Source organism: Aptenodytes forsteri, unplaced genomic scaffold (genome assembly GCF_000699145.1).
Source record: "Aptenodytes forsteri isolate BGI_AS27 unplaced genomic scaffold, ASM69914v1 Scaffold10, whole genome shotgun sequence".
Taxonomy (NCBI): Eukaryota; Metazoa; Chordata; class Aves; order Sphenisciformes; family Spheniscidae; genus Aptenodytes; species Aptenodytes forsteri.
This window is the reverse complement of record NW_008794117.1, coordinates 1,172,778-1,178,886: the sequence shown is the minus strand read 5'-3', so window position 1 is coordinate 1,178,886 and position 6,109 is coordinate 1,172,778.

Here is a 6,109-nt window from a genome sequence, read left to right as displayed (position 1 = left end):
TCTTTAAAAACGTTTCTGTGTCAGGAGGTCTTTGTGGCGTTGGGCAATGTTCAGCCCTGCAGCTTGGCAAGCAGAGGTGGAGCAAAACACTTGAAAACCCTTGGGCGATAGGTTCGTAGCGGGGTTTTCAAAAGCTCTCTGCCTCCCTGAGGGATTTCCAGAGGCCACCCCAGCCAGGCAAGCCAGCAGCCAGCGAGCCTGAGCCTTCGCCCCATGCCCCCCAGGGCAGGGCATCGCACCCCCAGGAGTCACACACGATGCACTGTTTGTGCTTGCGCTGTTTACACACACGAATTTAAAGCATCTCCCCCGGTTTCTCTGCAAATTGCTGCATTCAGATGAAGTGGCAGCTGCTATAATTAAGACACAGTTAATTACATATCCCCTTAATTGCAATGATAGGATTTTGTCAATATGGTAAATAAGAATTGTTAGGTTTCTTCCGGCCTCAGCGTGGCTCAGACATGGCTCCCTTTGTCTCCCGGCAAATGGCGAGCCACCCGGTGCTGGACCGGGACGGTGGCTCTCAGGTGGCAAAGGTGCTCGCTTTCAGCTTGCTGGCAAACTTCAGCTCTCCAGCTGCCTCCGTCCGAAAGGCCTTTGCAGAGGGCAGCATCTAAAGGGAAACGCTTCGCGTGAGCTTCGATGCAAGTGCAGCGTTAGGAAACTTCTGGGGGGATAAGTCGACAGGAAAGAGGGAAATCTTCTCAATCATTTCCTTTTCTTTATTTAAAAAAAAAAAAGATAATGGGAATGAGTTGGATTTCTTACAATAAGGAATGAAATATCCCACTCACCTGCTACTGGGCACAGATCATGGCCTTAAGCAGGACTGGTGTCACAGCCAAGGGGCTTTTAAATTCCAGCTCTGTCCTCAAGAATGACTACAAAAATAACTTTGCAGGTTTCTTTATTTGCTGCGTCAAATTTTTTCACTTACTGACTGTGCTGAATTGGTAAATTGCTCTTTCTCTTCTAAACTGCCAACCCAGCGAAGCCTGAGGCCAGCTCAGGCACGTGCCCTCTGCCGCTATCACTTTCTGCCTCTCGTCTCCTGTGCAGCCCCATGGCTTGCAGGCTGCTCTTCCAGGATCAAGTCTCCACCTGTGCCAAGATTACTGGGTTGACATAATTTTGTCTGAGGGGAGAAAACGGGAAGACAGAAGGGTTGCAAAATGCCAGGACTGAATCTGACCGTCATCGCCTGTCTCTGGATGAGAGCTGAACTGGGCTCCTGCAGGGATGGCCAGAGCCTGGAGCGAGCCGGGTGGTCAACGTGAAGAAAACCCATCTTTCCATCCTGCTGTGGAGGCAGCTTGACACCAAGGCGAGCGAGAGAGAACACGTGTGAGACATTTATGTCCTTTTTGGAATTGCTTTTCAGTGATTCAGTACCCAGAGCTTTCATCCATGTTAATTAATGAATTGCAGTTGACTGAACAAGTGTGTTCAGGGTGTTCTCACATAAAAAATGTGGCACAAAAAATCAGCTGATTAAAGAAGATTACCTAAGATCACCTTAGACTTAATCATTAGTTATGATTAAGTTACAATTAGCTAGAAATTAATGAAAACATTGTTTGTATTTGCCTCCCAATTCTTTATCCAACAGGCAAACTCAACCTTTCTCCTCATAGGAAGCAGCAAACAGCACCTCCCGGCTTCGGCAAGGCCCTGACACTGGCTCAGTGTGAAGTTATGCGTTGTGGGTGAGTGTCATCCCCTCCCTGGCGGCACCTCCGCTGCTCCCTGGACTCTTCGCTGGGCCAAGTCAGCCTGCTGAACCCGCAGGCACCTCTTCACTTATTTTTCACTGGTTCATTTTCTGCCTATTTAGCAAGGCAAACTGGTTTGGCACAAGGCTCAGCAACCACAAGGTGAAGATCAGGACATTTTCTTCACAGCATTAGCAAGCTGCTGGTATCAGCTCAAATGGTGACATGCTCAGACTTGCAGGATGTTTTCATAAATGAAGGAAGGAATGTGGTCTAGATAAAACTGCTTTGGGGTAGGTGCGGAATTGGTCAGGGGAAAAAAATCAGACTCTGGAAAGTAGTTCACCATCAAAACAGCAAAATGTATTCAGTGAACGGGTCCTGCTCCCATACAATTCAAATTTTTCACTGGTGAAGTCAGTGATGGGATAGAGAGTGTACTTAGTAAATGTGCAGGTGATACAAAGCTGAAAGGAACTGAAAGTACATTAGAAAACAGGATAAGAGTTCAAAATTATTTTAACAAATTGGAGAAATGTCTGAGAAAAACAGGCTGCAATGCAGTAAGGCTGTGGGCAAGTTTCTACGTGTAAGCAAAAAAAATATCAATAGAGCAAATGCAAAATGGACCAAAATATGAATCAGCAAAGCCATGCCATTGGAAAGATGGGAAATATCATACCAGAATCTGTAACTAGATTTCCTGATGCAAGACATGATGTCATCTATCCCTTCCACTCAGCACTGCAAACATCAGTGAATGAACTGTCACCATTTTCAGGTCCCAACTCCCCAGTGACAGAGGAAAAAAAAACCGAACAAACAGTCTTGGAGATCTCTCAAAATGACCTCCAAGCAGAGCTTCAGAGAATTGATCAGCCTGAGGAAAAAACAACCAGGACATAGCAAATACCCCAAATATTGCTGCAGAGAAAAAGGGAATAACCTGTCCTCCCTGCCCATAGCAAACAGACCACCAAACAGCAAGCTTAAATTGCAGCAGGAGGGATCCAAGTGGATGGTAGGAGAAACTTTCTAAGAATGAAACGCTGGAGCAGATCATTGGCGAGGCTGTGAAGTCTCAGGGTAGAAGGTTAGGCAAGTGCCTGTCTGGATCAGTGAAGGTATAGACGCTCCTCCCATCCCCAGCCCCACTGACTCGAGGCCCCTCATGGTCCCTTCTGGCTCCAGGGTTCTGTGTCTCAGAAGCAAACAAAGCTCTTCCTTCTTCCCTGCCCCACCTCATCTTTCCTGAAGTCTCCCTGTTTCAGTGCCAAGATGTAGGTCGTAGCTCATATGACAGAAGGGTGCATAAAAAAATCCAGACTCAAATTACGCCTACGTTTCTAATTCCAGAACGGTTAAAGAAAGCTTTACCTTCTGTCTACAGCAAGTAAGATGTACTGGAGAGCATGTCCAATAAAACATCAGAAAAAGGTTTATACCCTTAAAGATCCAACCCTGGACTCCCTCCTGTGTCAGATCTTTTTTGTTTTCTCATCCTGACTTTCTTCTTTAAACTTCACCACTGTCAGGAGATGCTCCTACACTCAGATCTAGGAGTAACTTGAGGAGAATGCAACCTGAGGACTAGCAGACACTACAGTCTAATTTACCAAAGTGCAGCAGCACTCAGGATGGTGGCTCGGGTGTGCAGGGGCACAAGTTTGCAAGTGATTTGCTGATAGATTAGCTTTTCCCCTCCCCTGTCTAGCTTTTAGTCTCCTTAGGTCCCCACCTTCAGTATGACACCACCCCATTTTATTGTGTATGTAGTCAACTGCAACATTGCTAGTAAATTGGCTCAAACAGCACTCAAAAACGCACTCGCAACCCTGACACCAGTGGGACTGCTCCCCTTGCCCTGAAGCCGAGGGGCACTCCCCTTCCAATGCCAGCAAGGAAGGGAGGAACCATCAAAAAGCCAGGCCTAGTGAGGTAGAGGGACTTGCTCACACCAGCTCAGCAAGGGAAAGGGAGCTCAGGCAGATGGCCCCCACGACTGTGCCTGCAAGCTTTGCCTTTCCTGGGCTTCGTTCCATGATTTATCTAAGTCTGTAACCCCACTGTGTGAACCAGGAAAGGTAAGCTCGCATTGCAGCCCCACTCTTCACCCAATCTGTAAGCAGAAATACCACTTAGTTAAATAAACTTTATCAGTATGGGCTTCCTTGGTTTTCAAAAGCAGAATGGATTTCATCCTGGAAAAAGAATCCATTTTCAGTGTGTTAAGTTCAAAAAGCTTCAAAAACAAGATTAGGATATTTTTTAATATATGATTATTATTTAGCACAAGCAGGTAGATTACAGACGGTCCGGCAGTTTTAACTGTATGGTTGTAGCATTTGGAGGTACTGCTTTCCCTTGTCTGTCACAGACTCCCTGCAGGCCCTACGTGAACCATTTAACCTCTGTCTTAGGCTCTCTCCTTCCTACTGAGCTTTACATCAGTCATCTGTTAAGACCAAAGCCACTTTAGTTCACAGCATGATGAGGTTTTTTAATACATCAGGTCTCAAAAGCTTCTGAGACTTGTGCAACGTTACAAAAGAAAGCTGTAATCTAGGCATTCAAATAGCAAATTTTAAAAATATTCCTGGATGTATCCAGGATGGAAGATAAATTCTGACATGAGGGCCTTTGAAGTGTACACCAGGAGACAGGTAAGCAACTGAGGTTTGGAATAAAGCTCATCAATTCTGTGGTAGGACACAGGCGCTACTGGCACTATCTCAGGTAGCTGGGTTGGCAACCTGGATACATGATTCCTGCTGGAGGAAGGAAGATGCAACGTCCCCCATTTCCCAAAGATGAGGGATGCTTCCTGCTGAAGCCACGCTAAGGGTAAAACTGGAGAAGAAGAATCACCCCCGGGGAGGAGTCGGGGAGAGGAGAGGAATCTCTGTTGGTGCTGCTGACTATGATGAGGACAACAGTTGTGCAGAACTGGCTGACAGGGATATGGAAATGTTGGTAAATATAACAGTGATTCTCAACAGCTCATATTGTGTGTGAGTGTTGGAGTTGTCACTTTTGTATGTTGTATAGCTACATTTTCCAAGATTGACTGAAATTATCTAAAGCATGAAAATACATTCTTTTGTAGACTGAATTGGATAAGGAGTTTTTACATCATGCTCTACAACTAAGTGGAAGATGCAATGGTCTTAGTTTTAGAAAAAAATCAAACTGTGCATGTATTCAAGGAATTCCTAAGACAGCTGTGTCATGATACTATTCAAAACAATAGTCTAAGATCTCTGGTGAGAACCAATTTTAACATCGAACTCCTGGAGCTGCAGTATTAATTCACACTCCAGTGAAGTAGTTGCCATGGAGTGGCCAAAACATAATTCACCGACTCTGATGGGCAACAAAATACAGAAAACATCTACTTTGTTTTCCAAATACCAGTGAGTCAGTGTTTTATACACAGCAGCCAAATTTAATTCCTCGGGAGGTAGAATAAATTATTACTTAATAGTGACAAACGAGCAGACCATCAGACCCACTGATATAATGAATCAGTCTGCAAAGAAATTCCGCTTTGAGTCACAGAACAGCACGCTGTTGTCCTGAATTATAAAATACTGTTTAAATAAGTTAACTGGTTCCTGCATTTGTTTCTACTCCAAGACCTGCCACTAATATTGTGCAACTCATTCTAGAAACTCCCGTATCTCTGCAAAATTTAATGTTTTGTAGAACCTTTACTTTTACATGCGTACGCTGGTTCTTTTCTTCCTGGGGGATTCCTAATAGGTATGCTATTCCATAGCGGATTTTGCTACCAAAATGGAGATCAATACATTCAAGCCATGTAAGCAAGTTCTTTTAGGTCCATCAGCAGCTCCATTACAAAACAAAAAAACATTTTACATCATTGTTTGTAGGAGTTTGACATGTTGTACTCCACAAAGAAACTAAGGGAGTTTATAGATCCTGCACCCATCTTGCCACCAGGGTAAGCCTCTTGAACCGCACAGCACACATTATGCGCACAGGCCAGGCTATCAGTTAGTTGTATAAAAAAATCTGCTCAAGACTCAGCTCCATTACAAAACAAAAAAACATTTTACATCATTGTTTGTAGGAGTTTGACATGTTGTACTCCACAAAGAAACTAAGGGAGTTTATAGATCCTGCACCCATCTTGCCACCAGGGTAAGCCTCTTGAACCGCACAGCACACATTATGCGCACAGGCCAGGCTATCAGTTAGTTGTATAAAAAAATCTGCTCAAGACTCTTAGCATTTCAGAAGGGTACTTTGGGGGGGGGGGGAGGGGCGCGCTTTTATTTCTTAAATTAAAAAAAAAAAAAAAAAAAAAAAAAAAAAAAAAAAAGGGGCACATCTGCACATTTTTTTTCTGGGGAAAGAAAATTGTTTGTCAA